At 38.5% G+C, this 19,935-nt stretch overlaps 1 protein-coding gene across 4 annotated transcripts in view; it reads left to right on the top strand.

The window, feature by feature from the left end:
• DAAM1 (dishevelled associated activator of morphogenesis 1) overlaps window positions 1-19,935 on the top strand; it is a 176,013-nt gene that overhangs the window by 11,657 nt on the left and 144,421 nt on the right. Inside the window, exon 2 of one of the 4 annotated variants that reach the window (XM_019451664.2) lies at window positions 12,121-12,203. The exons of the other annotated variants lie outside the window; for them this stretch is intronic. The gene's annotated coding sequence lies outside the window, so the exon portion shown is untranslated. The remainder of the gene's footprint in view (window positions 1-12,120; window positions 12,204-19,935) is intronic. 4 annotated transcript variants of the gene reach the window in all.

Genomic DNA, 19,935 nt, shown 5'->3' on the forward strand with positions numbered 1-19,935 from the left:
TAAAAATGACAGCTTATCTCACATTAGCAGTGTGGGAAGAACTCTGAGAAAGATTAACATAGTGATGGGTTTTTTTTTTTTGTTTTTTTTTGTTTTTGTTTTTGTTTTTTTCCCGCCTCTCCCTCAACCAAGAATGTCTTTAAAACTTGAGTCTAAAACTTGAGCTTTGGCAACACTCAAACTTGACTCTCAGAAAAGCATCGGTAAGAATTTCAGTGTACATGGGGGGAATGTTGTGAAGTTTTAATTAACCAACCCAAATTCAGTTCTTGAGCAACTAATGAGAAGATAACGCTTAGGGAAGCACACAGTTTCAGTTAAAAGAGAAGCCAAAGTCCTTTCTCAGAGGGTTGCGTAGGACTTCCGAAGGCTGTCTGTTGGTTCTCCACCCTGGATGTGAGTCAGAATATCCTCTGGTGGATATAAAAAGATGCCTCAGGATTCTGATTTAGTAAATGTCCGGGTTTGGACCCAATCTCCAGGATTCTTGAAACTCCCCAGGTGATTCTGATATTTAGCCAGGACTGAAAATGAGTGGGAAGAGCAAAAGATCTGAAAAACTTGAGACCTTATCTTCTTTTCAAGATGATTCCCTAGGAGATTGAATTTGCACATTAACCGGTTGTTTCAAAGAAAAGGAAGCAGAAACCACCCTATTACAAATGGCCAACACCAGGGTGCCTTTGCCCTAAAGTGGGTGAAAGTCGTAGTCGGTGCTCTTTCTAGCTTCTATTCTAGAAAATCCAGATCCTAGAGAGGATCTAGATATTTCACAGCTAGATTTCACTCAGTGAGTTTCTCATCAGACTCTTTTGGCTTCATAAACATAGGGTAGATTTGTTTGTTGCAAGTTTCCTTCCTTAACCTATGTCATGTGCCACCACAGAGCCCAGACTACAAAGTTCCAGTGTTATAACTACCAAAGGTGAGAAATAGAATAAAATGCCTCCTTTTACTTGGATTCTACTTAGAATTTCAGATCCAGATTTCTTTCAAGCATAGCAGAGGCAAGGGAGTAACTAAGTTTCAGGGGGGAGATATTATACTGGCCATTTTATGGACTATGTCATAAACTATGGAAGCAACACCTTAAAATATCATTCATTCATTCTTTCATTCATTCATTTGGCTTGTAAAATATGTTTTAATGTTGGGTGTGAACCCTTAAGAATGCTATTTTAAATTCCAGGTTTTTTCCCTTGGAATACAAGAACTCTTGTTTTACTTAAATAAAGCTCAGATCATCCTCTGTCTTCTGCTCCTGAAATAAACAAATTACATTGTGCAATAGGTGAAGAGTGTCTCCAATGAAAGATTTTTTTGCTTTCACTGGCAAGTAGTTTCATGTTTTGTGTATTCGGATCATGTCTGGGTTTTCAAAGGAATGTTCATAGCATCAGTTATAGGAAGCAGTACTCTACAATCCCAAATCCACAGTTTTTCCAGTATTTGTTATGCCTGTAGATCAAGTCTTCTACCCCCCAGTTCTTTTCTTCCCCAAGTGCTGATTTTGGTGTTCTAGGTGACCAATGTTTCCTGTGCTAGAGAAGAATTTGTTAGCATTACATGGTTTTAAAGGGAGAATGACTAATAAAAAGAAAGAATACGGTTTGTTTCTAAAAATTGTGGAAATGGTTACACAGTTTGTAAACATACTAAAAACCACTATATTATACATTTTAAATGGATGAATTTTATGGCATATGATTTTTATATCTCAATAAAGCTGTTAATTTTTTAAAAAGGCAAAAAAAAAAAATCCTAAGTGCAACCTTAGAAACAGAATTTTAGTCCTTAGGGATAATATCTATGATGTATTTTCCCATTTCTTGTATTCATGAACATCTCAAATTTTTTCCTGTAAATAAGTGGATATAAACACTGACAAAGGATATTTGTGATAATTCCTTAATATTTATGGACCATCCAAGACATTGGAAACTTTGTTATAAAGAAATTGTTGTATGGATTCTGGCTCATATTTTTTTCACACCTCCTAATCATGAGCTAGGGCATTAAAGGGTAGAAAGCTTTGTACTGTTTTATACTTACTGTGATGATAGGCTAAAGGTTTTGGTCATACATTTGGCTTAGTCACAATTTACTTTAAACTTGTTCCATATGATTATTTTGCAGGATTTTTCTGCTATAGAAGTCTTCACACTGTAAAAAGCAGTCAAGTATGTAATCTTGCCTGTAAAGCTAACTGTGTGTGTTGGAAAAGGAATATTTCATTTATAAGGGATTATGTAGCTCAGCGTTTCTCAAATTTGGATTCATGATCCTTTGAGAAACACTGCATTAAAAGTTAAATTGCTGAATGTTTAGGTACTCACTTGGTGCCATGGGATCATAAACTCATGTGCAGAAGGTGGGCTCTGAGGTCCTGTGATGTACTCTTTGGGTATAAGATGCTTATCCAGGCATATTAGTTTTATTGCTAGGTAACAAATTACCACAAATTTAGCGGTTTAAGACCCCACCAGGTCAAAAGTCTGGGCATGCTGTGGCTAGGTTCTCTGCTTAGGGTCTCAGCAGGCTAAAAGTCACGTGTCAGCTAAGGCTGCAGTTCTCATTTGGGGCTCAGGGATTCTTCCATGCTCTGTAGTTGTTGGCAGAATTTATTTCCTTGTGACTGTAGGACGGAGGACTGCTAGTTGTTGGCCAGGGACTGCTTTTAGCTCCTAGAGGCCACCCACATTCCATGTCATGTGCCCACATTGGCAGCTCACACATGGATGTTTCCTTTCTTCCAGGCTAGCTGGAGCACATCTCTCTGACTTCCTTTTCTGCCCTCTGTCAGAGAAAAGGCTAAGCTTAAGGTCTCACCTGATTAGGTCAGACCCACCCAGGGTGATCTCCCTTTAACCATGTAATGTAACATAACCATGAGAGTAACGTCTCATCATAATTCATAGGTTTCACTCAAAAGGTAATGGGGAGTGTCATTTAAAGTTCTGCCTATTGTGGTTCCTGGGTGGCTCAGTCAGTTAAGCAGCCAATTCTTGATTTCAGCTCAGGTCACGATCTCACTGTGAGTACGAGCTCCTCTTAGGGCTCTACACTGACAGTGCTGGAGCCTGCTTGGGATTCTCTCTCTCTGCCTCTCCCCTGCTCGTGCTCTGTCTCTTGCTCTCTCTCAAAATAAATAAAACAACCAAAAAAAGTTAAAGTTCTGCCTATCATAACAGATAACAGAAATTATGCCAATATACTGTTGATGATTAAGGTGAAAATCCAAAAACCCAGAAAATAAAGACACGTCACAAATGTGCTTCTGGACTCCCTTTCCCCTTTGTCTGCCTAAAATATCTCCTCCTCAGATGTATTGCTTCCCTTTCCTACTTTTCTTGTTTCAAACTGAGTGGAAAATGAAGATTTAAAAAAAAAGTTTTACTATTGAAAGTTTCCTACACACACATACCCGTGTAGAATGACTAATATTGCTATTAGGATAATTTTACATATACTCACAGCTTCATCAATTATCAATTCATGGTGAGTTTTTCATTTTGACCCTGAACTACTTTATGTCAACTCTGGGTTTATTTTAAATTTTTTTTTTTTTTTTAACGTTTATTTATTTTTGAGACAGAGAGAGACGGAGCATGAACGGGGGAGGGTCAGAGAGAGGGAGACACAGAATCCGAAACAGGCTCCAGGCTCTGAGCTGTCAGCACAGAGCCCGACGCGGGGCTCGAACTCACGGACCACGAGAGATCATGACCTGAGCCGAAGTCGGCCGCTTAACCGACTGAGCCACCCAGGCGCCCTAACTCTGGGTTTATTTTAAAGCAAATTCCAGACATCTTATAATTTCATTTGTAAATATTTTTAGTACTTCTGTCCAAAAATACCAGGACTCTCTTTAAAAATGTAACTAAAATACTATTATCATACCTAAAATAACTTATGTTATTTCTTTGAAGTTATCAAACATCAGTTTTAAAATTTACACTTTTTAAAAGTTTGTTAACTCGAGATTCGAATAAGTTTCATACATTGCAGTTTTTAAAATATATTCATTAAGCCTCTATGCATCCTGTGCAGCATTTTTCTTGGCAACATGTGAAAAAAACTGTTGTTTGTCCTATAGAATTTCCCACAGTGTAGACCTCACCGTACAACATCTCTCTGTTTCCTCCATTTCCTGTAAATAAGATGAAAAGCGATGGACCTATCTGATCATTAGCGGTAGAAAAGCTTACTTGGTAAAAGGAATGTATAGTAAGTTACTCGATTCATGTTTGTATAAATAGAAAAATATTTGGGAGTAGAGCAAGTATGTTAGATTTTTCAGACTCCTATTACTGAGAGCAGGCTAAGTGTTATATACTTATAGCGCATGAATTAGTGCCATTTAAATTCTTATAGGAAATATACAGCATATAGATTCATTAAGTGATACCTAGATTTGTTTAAATTTTGGCCTAAGTGTTTTTGTTAAATTGAGTTTTAGCTTCCATAAAAGGAGAAAAATTCTTAAGGAGAAAGGTATTTCATTTATGAGTTCTGGAAAATAACCAGATTTTAAAAATTGTGAAGATCATGAAACAACTGCTTTTTAATCATAGGGCATTGCTAGTTATTTCTTATCTGTAGGCTCTCCAAAGACATGTCCTTTATCCTCAGAGAACATGATATATATTTAAAATTCTTAACCTTGAAATATTCTATTTTAAAAAATGCAACGCTTAATATTATTTTAGGAGAACAATTTCATTTGACTGTCACTGAAAGAAAAAAGAGGTTATCTAATTTAAATTTTGTTTTGGAGGAAAAAATAGCTTTGGGTTGAGGTAAGTAACAGTTTACTTAGAGCATAATTACTTAGAAGAGGGGATACAGAACTTTTTCTATACAGGGACAGATAGGAAATCTTTTTGGCTTTGTAGGCCATGTTGTTCCTGTCAACTATTAAATTCTGCCATTATTGTAGGAAAAATAACCATAGACAATATGTAAACAATGGGTGTGGCAAGTTGGGGAGAACTGATGTCTTGACAATATTGAATCATCTTTTCCATGAACATGGAATATCTCTCCATTTATTTCATTCTTCCTTGATTCATTCATCAGAGTTTTGTATTTTCTTCATATAGATCTTGTACACATTTTGTTAGACTTATACATAAGTATCTCATTTTGAGGGGTGCCTACTGTCAATGGTATTGTTTTTAATGTCATTTTTTACTCTTTCATTGTTGGCATGTTGGAAAGCAATTGACTTAGTAACCTTATATCCTGCAACCTGTTTTTTTTTTTTTTTTTGTAGATAGTCTTTATCAAGTTAAAAAGGTTCCTTTGTATTCCTTAGTTTATGGAGAGTTTTTATCATGAATGGGTGTTGGATTTTGTCAAATACTTTTCCTGCATCTATGAATATGATCATGTGATTTGCTTACCTGGGACAAATCCCACTTGACTGTAGTATATAATTCACCTTGTACGTTGTTGGATTCAATTTGCTAATTTTTTTGAGGATTCTTGCATCTGTGTTCATGAGAGGTACTGCCCTATTTTTTCTTGTAATATATTTTTCTGGTTATGAGCATAATGCTGGCTTCATAGGATGAGGTAGGAAATATTTCCTCTGCTTATATTCTCTGAAAGAGATTGTAGTGAATTGTTATACTTTTTCTTTAATGTTTGGTAGAATTCACCAGTGAACCTATCTGGGCCTGGTGCTTTCTGTTTTATAAGGTTATTAATTATCGAGTTCTCTGTTTTTATTAAGGCCTGTATGCAGAAACTGATCTGATAGTCTATGCTAAAGAATAATTTTCAAAGAGTTAAAAAAATAAGATTCTCAAAATTATAAAATAAACACATCAACAACTTTGTTTATTAGAAGGAAACAGAAGGATGTTAGGACCAGTTCAGAAGATAATTTAAAAAAAAATTAATGTTTATTTATTTTTGAGAGAGACAGAGACAGAATGCGAGTGGGTTGGGGCAGAGAGAGAGGGAGGCACAGAATCCGAAGCAGGCTCCAGGCTCTGAGCTGTCAGCACAGAGCCCAACGCAGGGCTGGAACTCAAGAGCTGCGAGATCATGACCTGAGCTGAAGTTGGATGCTCAACTGACTGAGCCACCTCAAAAGGCGCCCCTCAAAAGATAATTTAAAATACAGATATATCTCTGTCTATCCATTGATCCATCCACCTGTCCATAATCAGAAATGCTGAAATAAATTTGTAGTAGATACAAAACTAGTTAATATCCTAAAGGACTATAAAAATTCATGTTTTCTTTTCTGCATGTATGTAAATCAGTTGTATCTCTGCCAGGCAAAACCTCTTTGCTGTGCTATAGATAAGGGCCATTACATTGTTGTATGTTTTTTTAGGAGTTAATTCCTACTCCCACAAAGCTGTGAAATAGTCTGGCCCAGTGGGTTCTCAAACTTGTTTGTTTTAGGGTTTTTGATCTTTTTTTTTTTTTTTTGACTCTTATAATTAATTTATTTTTTTATAATTTACATCCAAGTTAGTTAGCACATGGTGCAACAATGATTTCAGGAGTAGATTCCTTAAGCCCCTTACCCATTAAGCCCATCCCCCCTCCCACAACCCCTCCAGCAACCCTCTGTTTGTTCTCTATATTTAAGAGTCTCTTATGTTTTATTTTCAGGATTTTTGATCTTATGAAGTATTGAAGAACCCAGAGAAATTTGTGTAATGTATTAATTAGATTAGAATCAGAATTGAGAAACTTTAAAACTGTTCTTTCATTAAAAAAAGATAATAATGAAACCTATTTTATGTTATCATCTGGATTGATGACTTCATCATGAGTATTGAAAGTTTTGGAAAATTCCCCTGTGTACTTGTTGAGAGAATGAGAGAGAAATGGCAAATAACATCTTGATATTATTATGAAAACAGTTTTGAACTCATAAACACCCTGACAAGGCCTGAGGCTCTCCAGGCCTTCCCAAACCACACTTGAGAGAACCACTGGCCTAGTTAAAAGGGAAAGAAAAAAAAAAAAAAAAGGTCAAAGATAATCCCTGTAGGACCTGCTAGACCACAAATAGCATTCTACTGAAAAGATACCCAGTCATCTGTTTTACCCCTTTCTAAATTTTAGGTTTTTTCTTAACAGTAGTCCCTCCTTTGACAAATGTTATCCTGCCCAGCATGGGCCATTATCAAGGCTATTTTGAAACTATTACGTCGGAAATGTATTTTATTTTTTGATTATAAAAGTAATACAGGTTACTATATAAACCCACATGAAAGAAAAAAAATAGGAAGTATAAAGGAATAGAGAAGCATCTTACCAAGGAGTCAAATAATGTTAACATTATGGGCATACATCTTTATGAAGTTTTACAAAAATTTTTTGATTATTATTTATGCTTTTTTTGTTTCCTTCCCCCAACTAGATATTGACATAAGCATATTTCATGTTATTAAAACTTTTTGAAAAAAATCAAGTATAGTTGACACTAAAACTCTTTTTTATTGTGGTAAAAAACACATGATGGAATTTACATCTTAACCCTTTTTTAAGTATATAGTTCCATAGTGTTAAGTATATTTGCATTGTTGTGAAACATCTCTAGAACCTTTAGCCTTGCAGAACTGAAACACTGTATCACTTCAACAACTCCCCTTTTCTCCTCCCCCACCCCCACTGCCTCAGCCCCTGATAACCACCATTCTACTCTCTTTATTAATGTGACACCGTAGATATGTTATGTAAGTGGAAGCATGCAGTATTTGTTATTTTGTGGCTGGCTTCTTTCACTTAGCAAAAGTCTTCAAGATTCATCCATTTTGTAGTATGTGATAGGACTTCCTTTTTTTTTTTTTTTTTTTTTTTAAAGCTGCATAGTATTTCATTACATCAAATTTTGTTTATCCATTACAACTATATCCATTTTGGACATTCAGGTTGCTTCCACGTCTTGGCTATTGTCGATAATGCTCCTATGAACTCGAGTATGCAAATATCTCTTTGAGACCATGCTTTCAATTTTTTGTGATATACCCAGAGCCTGGTTCATCTGGTAGTTTTCTTTTTAATATTTTGAGATCCTGCCATACTGTTTTTAATAGCACCTGTACCATTTTACATTCCCACCAACAAAATTTGTTGTTTTTTTTTTATGGTAGTTATCCTAATGAGTATGAACTTATTAAAATTCTTAATAAACTTAGCTGGCTGCATGTATTTCTATTTTATGTGCTGTGTAGGGTAATCATTTTCCTAATGTTTTTCCATTAAAAACCACTTGAACCTCTTTTTTATGTTTCAGATTTTTTTTAAGGATGCATTCTTAGGTATGAAATAAATGAGTCAAAAGATAGATAATTTTAAAGTTTTTTATAAGTGCTGCCAAATTGTCCTCAAGAAAGGTTTTGCCAGTCGACACTGAATGAGGGTATTAAAGGATCTTTCATTTCACACATGTTATGCTGAGTATTGTTATCTTACAATTATCTGTGACTGAACAACTGGCAAATGCTATCACATTGTATTTTAACTTGCGTTTTAGAAATTTGTTCAATAGAACTTTTTTTTCCCAAGGCCATTTGTATTATTTCTTTCTCAGATGGCCTGCTTGCGCATGTATCTATTTAAATCTCAATGTTTTAAACAGATAAGAGATTAATTAGCAATGCAAATATGAAGCTCCCGGAACTTCTCATAAATGCAGTAAACCATCATGGAACCCGTTAGAAGGAAACTTATGAGAGCTTCAGGCACATTTAAAATGACCGAAAATATTTCTCTGTGATTAAGGGTCTCAGGGTGCAGATTTACATAATTAGTTATCTCAACAAGCCCTTTCCTCATTATGTGAAGGAAAACCTTAGGTCAGCTCCTGTCATTTTATGGCCCATTTGCATTTCCTGGAGTTGGCCCCAGTTGTTTCTTACTATATGCGCTTTTTCTGCTGACTGTGAGGCTGTGCTACATAGAAGGCATTTCTGAAGGCAGAGGGGACAGGGAGATGATATGTAGTTTTTCCGTTGGACTGCACATGTTTGGAAGAATAGGAGGTAGAACAATGAAATAATCCAAATATTATGAGGAGGGAGGCAGAAGTTTATATTAGACTGGTTTATGTGATAAAAGAAATGTTATACCCAGTGCTTTTTGTTTATAAATCGTATTGTAAAACAGATATTCACATGCTTAGCTAAAATATTTAAAGCATTTTGCCTATACAACACCTAATATTACCAAAAATGCTGTATTTATCACAGTCCAGTTGTCTTCATGTCAGCGTGTCATAAGTCCATATTGTGGGGGAAATTGATTTTCTCCTACCTCAAGTGCTCTAGGTTTGTTCTCATTTAAACAGAAAATAGTTCTCTTCCAAGCAAGGAGGGAGGTTCATGTTCTAAAACTAATTTTAGATGGTTACGGTAATTCAGTAATAGAATAGAATGCAGTGTTTACCAGTATACTTTAGAGAAGACAACTTAGTGTTATCATGGCTCTGCTCACATCCTTTTTTTCTGGGACTCTGTTCTGAGGCACAGTGGCTGTCTGTCCTCCTTCGCGAAGTAACAAACAAAATGCGGAACATAACCCACGGAGCTTTCTGGTAAGGCCAGTGTTGACAGATTCTCCCTGTGTATTTGTTTGGGAGACATGGTCTGACCCCGTGGTGTAGAGGCTTTTGAGAGGATTCTCCAGAGTAAGGGCCAAGATCCTGAGGAGGAGTCTCCTTTGGCACTCTCCTTTCTGAAACGTCAATTCATGTCTGCCTAGCCTGGAAGAGTGGATATTTCTCCCCAGCTGATTCGTTAGTTCCTAGGCACCATTCAGATCACAAGTGGCTTGACTCACTGTAAAATTGGCTGATGGAACAGAATTTCCAAGAGTACCAAATGCAGTTGTAAGTGGGAAATCAGACACTTTATTCACACATTCTGTGGACAAATGACATCTCCAATGCCAAATGGACCGTGAAATATTTTATCTTAATTTTCCACAACGCTTTCTTGATTTGCAATGGCAAAATCCTGTAGGAAATAGAATAGAGATTATAAAGTCTTTTATTTCGTGGCTGATAAAGATCTGTATTAAAAGAATTGAAACGTACTTTTCTTGTTAATGGCAAGGAGTTCCATATTGTTTTATGAATTTACAAAAAGGAGATTAAAAAAATGTAAAACACTGAGGCCCTGTCATTTTCTGATTTAGCCAATCCCAGGTAACTCTTATCATAAAAGTTTTAAGTGGAATATATGACTGATGGAGTCACAGTTTGTAGCTTTATGTAGGTTTCATTATTTAAAGGGACTCGTGCTAAGCGTGCCAAGCTTTGACAGTTTGTAAGATAGACCATCATTAATTTCTACCAAGATTGGCAACTATTATTTGGTTTGTGTTTACTGAGATTCTCAAATGTGTAATTTATCTTCTATTGAAGAAACACTTTTATTTTACTTTATTGTTATTTTTTAAAAAGATTTTATTTATTTATCTATCTATTTATTTATTTAACATCCAAGATAGGTAGCATATAGTGCAATAATGATTTCAGGAGTAGATTCCAGTGATTCATCCCCTAGGTATAGCACCCAGTGCTCATCCCAACAAGTGTCTTCCTTAGTGCCCCTTGCCCATTTAGCCCATCCCCCACCCACAATCCCTCCAGCAACCCTGTTTGTTCTCTGTATTTAAGTCTCTTATATTTTGTCCCCCTCCCTGTTTTTATATTCTTTTTGCTTCCCTTCCCTTATGTTCATGTGTTTGGTCTCTTAAATTCCACATATGAGTGAAGTCATATGATTTTTGTCTTTCTCTGACTAATTTCGCTTAGCATAATACCCTCTCGTTCCATTCACGTTGTTGCAGATGGCAAGGTTTCATTCTTTTTGATTGCTGAGTAATACTCCATTGTATATATATACACCACATCTTCTTTATCCATTCATCTGTCGATGGACATTTGGGCTCTTTCCATACTTTGCCTATTGTTGATAGTGCTGCTGTAAACACTGGGGTGCATGTGCCCTTTTGAAACAGCACACCTGTATCCTTTGGATAAATACCTAGTAGTGAATTGCTGGATCGTAGGGTAGTTCTATTTTTAATTTTTTGAGGAACCTCCATGCTGTTTTCCAGAGTGGCTGCACCAGTTTGCATTCCTACCAGCAGTGAAAAAGATTTTAGTTTTTAAAGTAATCTCTGTATCCAACAAGGGGCTCGAATTTAACAACCCTGAGATCAAAAGTTGCGTGCTCTACTGACTGAGCTAGCCAGGTGCCCTGTAAAGAAACATTTTTAATACCTAAGTCCATATTATGGCAACAACACTATGGTTTATTTAGTATAATCATCTAGTTGGGAGGGATGAACTTTTTTGAAGTGAGAATTTAAAAACAAAATTTTTTTTAACGTTTATTCATTTTTGAGAGACAACGTGAGCAGGGGAGGGGCAGAGAGAGAGGGAGACACAGAATCTGAAGCAGGCTCCAGGCCCCGAGCTGTCAGCACAGAGCCCGAGGCGGGGCTCGAACTCATGAACCGTGAGATCATGACCTGAGCCGAAGTCGGACACTCAACCGACTGAGCCACCCAGGTGCCCCGAGAATTTTTTTTTATAGTATCAAACAGAAAGCCCTGATTATTATAGTAGGATAACTAATATAAGCAATTACGTCAAAATTTCAAACCACGTTATGATGGCTAATGTAGTAAAAAACTCTCCTGTGGGGGACTGCAAATTCTTTAGACTGCTATCTGCTTATGTGACTTTGGCCAAGTGTCTTGGGCTTCAATTTCCTCAGATGTAAAATGGTGAGGTTTGAATTAGCTCACCAGTTCTGTGACAGTTTTGTTGTCTCCAGTGGCTTTTAAAGGAGTATAGCAGTCACTGTCTGAGTTGGCCGAGTGTTCTGCATCAGAAGTCAAGATGACCCCTTTTTAGACCTAGCAAATTGAAACCTGGAGTAAGTGATTTGCCTACTAATAAATTTAGTATAATGATAGAATTAGAGCTCAGGTCTCCAATAACCTCTTAGATACCTATCTGACACAGTCTGGATGTCACATGCACATGTCCTTTCCCCCACTTTCTCTTCCCCACACAGCCGTGGCAGACAGTGTTTATCTAATGCTTATCTAATGTGACATTTCTTTCCTACTCAGCCTGGACATGGCCTCAACCCTTCTCGAAGCAATATTCTAACAGCCACAGCTAATAGACAAGGGGATCTAACTGGTTCGACGTTGTAAGTAGTAGAATCTTTCAAATAAAAAAAAAGTCACAGATGGTTTTTTACGGAGATTTACTTGTTTAATTCAAGTGGAATATTGTGGCCTTCTCTTTAGTGGCGGTTCCCAGCGTGATGATTCCTTTTTCATTAAAGGAAATTCTAGATTCCCGCATGACCTTGAATTCAGTAACATTTTAAATGAATTTGTTATGAATCCCCACATACAGATGCATTTGGAAGATGGCATACATATCTGTGTGGGACATTTTCGTGTTTATGAATTATTACCTTTGTTCCCATTACTTTATACCACTTTGTCTTTTTTTCTTGGTTTCAGTTTAAATTTTTATTTTATTTATTTATTTTTTTAAATATTTTTTTAACGTTTATTTATTTCTGAGACAGAGACAGAGCACAAACGGGGGAGGGTCAGAGAGAGAGGGAGACATAGAATCCGAAACAGGCTCCAGACTCCGAGCTGTCAGCACAGACCCCGACGCGGGGCTCGAACTCAGGGCCCGCGAGACCATGACCTGAGCTGAAGTCGGACGTTTAACCGACTGAGCCACCCAGTCAGCCTTCAGTTTAAATTTTTAAAGTAGGATTGAGTTTTCATTTTAAGGGATCTGTCATATCAGTGGTTTTCATACTATGTGCTGTAGAGTCCCAATTCTAGGAGGTGGGGAGAGTCCCCCTTTCCCCACACCCCTTCCGGCTCTAACCAGCCTGTTTTCATTCAAACTCTTCTATATATTGAGGTTCTCCATGAGATTTCATTTGGATAAAGGGTTTCACAGCTTTAAAAAAATTGAAAAACACTGATAATCCCACCTTCCCATTTTACACAGAGTGGTTTGGAGTTACCCTATTAACACTGGAGCCAGGCTGAGGACCCCGATGGTCCAATTTGCAGGTCACTCTTCAACCCCCTACCTGAGCTGCTGCTCAGAGGACCAGTGGAGGATGTAAACTAACACCACTGCCAGCTGAGTGCAGCGCACACTTATGTGGAAGGAGAAAATGTTTATATGGAAAGAAAAATTGTTTATGTTATAATACCAGGGGAGGGACTCACATCTATTTTTATTCCACCCTTGAATAAAAGGTTATGTTGTGTACATATTTGTAAATGTTTGTCTTGTTTGGGTGTGGGCTTCTCTTACTTATTTGGGCTGGGTGGCAGGATGGTGAAGCTTTTTTTTTTTTTTAACCTTTATGTTAAACCAGTAGAGAGCGATGCCACCGGCAGAAGAATGCTTCCCTTCTCTTTTCTCCCAGTGGTGTTCTCTTTCCCATGCTGTGGCGTGCTTTCCCGTGTCCTGGGTTTAAGCACTGTCCAAGCAGAGTTTTTGGTGTCTTTCCTGGATTTTGCCTTTGATAAAGGACGGTCTCAATTCAGGACTCATTTCTCTGCAGTGCTCATCTATTGCCATTATTAAAATCAACATGCCATTAAGATCCCAGCCAAATAGGATACTTACCATACCTGGCCTGGGCTACCCTTTTCTGCCTGTGGCATTAGCACAAAGCCAAATGTCCCTCTGAAGCCTGCTGTGATTTCTAGGACTTGCTTTTCTCATTGACCTTGGCCGTTTAGGGCTGTAAGTGATCCAGGATAACTGGAGTGAATGTCTGGTGACTGATTGCAGAGGGTGGGCCCCATACCTGGCTGTGGGATGTTAAGTGCTTCTGGTTCCTCCTCTTCCTGGTTGGCAGGAAGTGCTGACTGCTCCCACAGACCCCCTGACAGGCCACTTGCTTTCTTGCCCTCTGGGGAAGGTTCTTACCTCTCTTGTGGAGACGCTTTTCTTTAAACTGCAGCAAAGCCAAAATGGTTTGCTTTGGCCAGTAGTCTCAACCTCTTCCTTTCCCATATGTTTTAACAGATATGATGAGAAAGGGAAAGCACTTTTCTCTGGCCCAGGTCACTTTTTACCAAAACAGTAGAGGGAAAAGTTAGGAGGTAAAAGGAGAAAGAAGAAAAGCACATAGGAGGATGTTACATCAGAATACTGATTCTCAGATAATTGAGTGGTAATTTTTGTGCCTGAGTCGTGAAGCTGAACTTTAAAGGAAGTTTGGGGAGCCTAGTGGAAGACCTCATTCGAGAAGGAGTCTCTTCGTGCCATTTTCCACCCGGAAATTAAAATAGCTATCTGCTGTCTTACTCTTTCCACTGTCAGCTCTCCAACAGACTGTTTTCTCTCAGGAAGAATTAGGATGGCGAATTACAAGTTCTTGGTCCGCTAAGGACAGGCTCTCTGAGAGCTTTAGTTACCTGAGCACTTCACCAGCATCACTCTAGAGAGAGACTCACCGAGCAGCCTTCCGGGGCAAAAGTTTGGTGAGCAACAGGACTCTGAAGGGCCCGTCAAGTATATATGGACTTAATGTGCTTTGGTGGAAATATTTTTTACTAGTGGTAATTTAGTCTTCTTAACCAGGGCGTGTTAAAATGTCCACCACTCATCTCTTTGTCACTGGAATTACTGATTAGTTGGCTATAATCTGACCAGAATGACTGGTAAAAAGAGTAGGAGTATAACCTCAAGGATTATTACCCAGAAGCTGTTTTTAAAAGGCATCCCTGGGGGGGGGTGGGGGTGGGGAGAGACATCCCTAGAAATCTGAGTAAGATCTATAGTTTAGTTAACTGTGATGTTCCCGGTTTTGATAATGTATCATGGTTATGGTTATGTAAGCTATTTCCAATGGGGGAAGCAGGGAACTTTTCTGCACCTTTTTTTTTTTTTTTTTTTTTTTTTGTAACTTCTTGTGAGTCTGTGGTTATGGCAAGATAAAAAGTTAAAAATACCCTGAGAAGAATAATTATCACTCCGGGTGAGACATTTCAGGTCTGACTTTGTTTGCTTTTTGCTTCCTGTCCCTGCTACCTCCCTTCCTTCTTTCTTTTAATGCTTTATTCAGAGATATTTCACATACAAAAATCATGTATTTTAGAGTAAATTTAATGGTTATTGTCCCAGTTCATTGGCTTATTCAGAGTTGTTACAACCATCACCACTATCTAATTCTTAAACATGTTCTTTTTTTTTTTTTAATTTTTTTTTTAATGTTTATTTTTGAGACAGAGAGAGACAGAGCATGAACGGGGGAGGGTCAGAGAGAGAGGGAGACACAGAATCTGAAACAGGCTCCAGGCTCTGAGCCGTCAGCACAGAGCCCAGCGTGGGGCTTGAACCCACGGACCGTGAGATCATGACCTGAGCCGAAGTCAGACACTTAACCGACTGAGCCACTCAGGCGCCCCAAACATGTTCTTTCTTTTAAAAATTTTTTAAAAGGTTTTTTTTTATTTAAGTAATCTCTATACCCAACATGGGGCCGGAACTCATGACCCTGAGATCAAGAGTAGCACGCTCTTTGGACTGAGCCAGCCAGGCTCCCTTGATCCTAGCACATTTTCAACTTTCCCGAAAGGAACATCATAGGCATAAGCAGTCATCTGTGACTGTGGACATCCTTCTCCTCCCCCCATCCCCAAATCCATCCCAGGCAACCATTAATCCTCTTTCTGCCCAAATAGATTGGCTTGTTCTGGACATTTCATATAAATGGAGTCATACGACATGTGGCCTTTTTTGACTGGTTTCTTTGATTTAGTATAGTGTTTTCAAAAGTTCATCCATTCACCACATGTACCAGCATTTAATTCTTTTTTGTTGCCAGATAATATTTCATTTTATGGATATACCACATTTTGTTTATTCGTGGACATTTAGGTTGCTCTGCTGCTGTCAATATTTGTGTACAAGTTTTTGCACGAACACATGTTTTCAGTGTTCTTGGGTAAATACCTAAGTATAGAATTGCTGGGTTATATGGAGACTCTATGTTTAACGTTTTGAGGAACTGTCAAATTGTATTCCAGAGTGGCCATACCATTTTATATTTCCACCAGCAGTGAATGAGGATTCCAATGCCTTTACATCCCAGGTGTTTCTTAGATACTATATTTGTCTATTTTAGTTGTGTTTATGGAAGGCCTCCTGTTGTCTTGGTGGGTATGGGAACCGGGACCTGAATGATGATTTTGGAGGAAATGAAACAAATGAAAATCAAGTAAATTATTTTCAGACTGGCTCAGTGTAGTGCTTTCAGCCCTGAGCGTACAAACCTTCCTGTTTGACTGGATATGACATTACCAGGAATTTTACTTTCCTGCTTTCATTCTCCCTGAGGGGAAAAAAGAAATATGTCTTTTCCTCAGCTAGACGTGGAGGGTTCAAACACACATAAAAGACCCCTGAGTTATTAACAATTCCACAGGAACATGTACTTGGTTTATGCCCAGAATAGTTTCTCTCCAGTCATTCTCTCGGTGCTTCCTCTGTGCTGTTCTCCGCCGGAGCGTAACCTAAGAGCTGAATCAAGGTTTGTTCAGTCGATGTTTGGAAAAGAAATGGTGACTGGATGCTGGTCAGCTGGCTCGGGGCTGCTGGCAAGACTGGCCTAGACCATGCTTTCTGCAGGCCGCAACCTCTCAGGCTTGTTAAAGGCCTGTAGCAGGCGGTGGTTGTGTTTGCCATGTCTGAGGTCAGGATGACAGGACGTTTCATAATCCCCCATGGCAGTGAACAGGCAGGTTCAGAGATCCTGGAAATGGCCAGTGCACCGTCCAGAGACAAGATCCCAGATCCTTTGCTCTGTGTGGGACCTACGGAGCAGGCAGGGAAGGGAATAACAAGCAATGTTGTTTCTTAGTTCTGGTATATAGATCTAACTCCCGCTGTCTTCTGGCCACTGTTGGTTACTTTTGGTTATACACTGGCAGTAAGCAATCGGATTATTTTGCTGCAGAAACCACACTGTGGCAGAGAAGGCCTGCCTCTTATGATTGCTTTTCTTACGTTCCCTATTTCTATGCTTGTGGAAAAGAACTTTGTGAATGTTTGCAATCTGGTGGATTGCCTCCAGATTTTCATTCACACACCAGTGTGAGTCTCTGTGACACAGGGCAGGTTTAGAAGGTGAGTGTTGTTCCCTGGGGCCTCTCTAGCCCTGTTTCAGCTGGTCTGCTCTTCTGAGAGCTGTATAGTCATACCTCCTCTGACTTCCCAGAGTCCCTCCCTGAAATGACTTAAATCAGGACAAGACTTCATGATCCTATCTCTTTTCCCTTAAAAACTGTCCATCTCAGACACATGCATTCAGTGTCCTGTATTATCTCTGTTGAGTCAATATCTTTCATTAAAATGAGGTTGGGGGATGGCACCTGGGTGGCTCAGTTGGTTAAGCCTCTGACTCTTGATAGTGGCTCAGGTCATGATCTCAGTTTGTGGGATTGAGTCCTGTGTCGGGCTCTGTGCTGATAATGTGGAGCCTGCTTGGGATTGTCTCTCTCCCTTTCTCTGCCCCTACCCCCCTCTAAATAAGTAAACGTTAAAAAAAAAAGTTAAAAAATAAAATGATGTTGGGCGTGTATATATATATGTATATGTGCGTGTGCGTGTGGGAGGGTGTGATTTTTTGGATAGCTGCCTATTTATTACACCCATTGCAAATTGCCTATGCATTTTATTATGCCTCTATTTCATAGATTTGCACCCCCCCCCCAACAAAAGATTTTAGGTTTAGCCATTTCAAGGGTCAATTTCATATCACCGTGAAGTATTGATATACTTTAAGATTAGAGTAACAGTTGATGTGTTGTCTGTTGGCTACCCTATTATGTAATTTCTACAGTAATTAATGTATTTGGCTTAATTACTTCAATTAGAACTTAAAGAATTGAATTCTAAATCTATACATAATGTATTTCTTTTGACTTACTGTGGTCCAGCCATGACTGGGTTGAGAGTTCATAATGCCTTCCCATATTCCCCCAAATAGGAGTTTCCTGCAGTTTAAAAATGTTCTAAGTAGATATTTGTTCATCTCGCATTGTGTTTGACCTGGTCTTGGGAGAAAGAAAACTGTCTGAAAAAGGCTGGTTCTCATGTGGTGGGGGGCAGAAAACTGGTTCTTCCTAATCTGTATATGTGCCTTTTTTGTTACTGGCCCCAGTGAACTCAGAGGCAGACTGTGTGATCTGCCAGGTCTCAGGATTAGCTCTCTGTGAGTGTCTGTGACTGATTTTGAAGGCATCAGTCACCACAGCATTTCATACAGCTACCTTCAACCTGAGTACTGTAAGTGGGTTTATCTGTGTTACATTTTATCCAGTGTAAATCCAGTGTTATTCGATAAACGAAAATCATCCTTTTGTCTCTTTGGGACATTTTCACCTTTGAGGTCTTCTGGTTACATCCTTGTTATGAGAGGTCTGAGGTTTGATTCTTCTAAATAAAATATGTTCTATGCTGTCCAATATGGCAGCGAGTAGCCATATGTGACTATTTAAATTCTAATTAGTTACAATTAATTACAAATTGCATTTGTCCGTCACACGAGTCACATTTCAGACCTCCACTAGCCACACATGGCTAGTGGCTACTCTTTTGGAAAGTGCAGAGATAGAACACGTCCATCACCACGGAAAGTTGGCTGACTGTAGACTTTTCTCTATCCTATAAAATCCAGGCAAGACATTAATCACAGCAAAGAGGTAAATTCAGGTGCTGGTAAACTGTTGCTGCTTATTCCTAGCCTAAAATGAGAGAAGTAACAGGATGTGTCATTCATGCTTTACTTGTTTCTGGGCAGTGTTTCCTTACTATGGTTTGGTTTCCAAAGGGCTGTGTATGTCCAGTAATCAGACTTGCTCATATTCCAGTGCAAGTTAGATGTTCTGAAACAATATATAAATACATTACTGCCTACCATCCCTTACATTAGAAATGAGATCTCTAACTCCATTTCCAGGAGTGAGTTGTGGGTAAATTAAAATTTTACCAAGATAGGGTTGTCACTATTGGCCTGTTTCCTAAATGGCACAGGTATACAGGCTTTGTCTTGGGCGGGGGAGAGTGGTTAGGTTTCATTTTGGTTTAAATTTACGTCTATTGGCTTTTAGTTGTTAGGAGATATTTTTAAGACTGGATATTTGTTAACTGTATTTATCCACCTTGAAATTCGAATTCACAAACTATAAATTTATGAACAGAAGAATTGGGTGTAAGTCCTTCCCTCCTTTACCCTTCCACATATGACTATTAAGTTCTTGCTGCTTTTGTGTAACTGATATCCAAGGGTTGAGACTGCATACAAGCCATAGAACATGGACATACAACATGTTAGCTCTCCAGGAAGGTTCTGGTAAATGGACAGAGAAGTGGCAATTAACTGAAAGACCTTTCCTAGCTAATGTGAACCATTCTTTCTTTAATTTTCATTATCTTGAATAATTCCCAATTGCTTGAGAATATATACCTGTGTTCTTTCTAATGTGTGCATTTGGTGGTGATGGTGTATACACCAAAATTATATCTAAATTCCTCTTAGGGCAAGGGTGTGATACTGAAGAGGAATTTAACACGTTCTACCACCAGCTCCCCCACCCCCATCACCAGCCTATTTTCAGAAACATTGTAGGTGAGGTTATGCGAATTTTTATTTTATTTTTTTATAAATAATATTTTCCCAAGGGCTGGAAAAACTCCATAGCGAGTAGCTAGCTCTTGGCATAACCCCTTGGGGAAACCATTGCTGTGCCCTGGTGTGAGGATCCTGGTTCTTGTTCTCTGCTATCTTCTGGGACAAGCAAGAGCACTTTTTATTCAGGTTCAGCACTTCAAGATGTAGCTTTTATATTCTCTCTTGCATGAAGAATCACTTATTTTCTTTA

This window comes from Panthera pardus, unplaced genomic scaffold, assembly GCF_024362965.1.
Source record: "Panthera pardus isolate Hobbes unplaced genomic scaffold, ASM2436296v1 HiC_scaffold_24, whole genome shotgun sequence".
In the NCBI taxonomy this organism is placed as follows: Eukaryota; Metazoa; Chordata; class Mammalia; order Carnivora; family Felidae; genus Panthera; species Panthera pardus.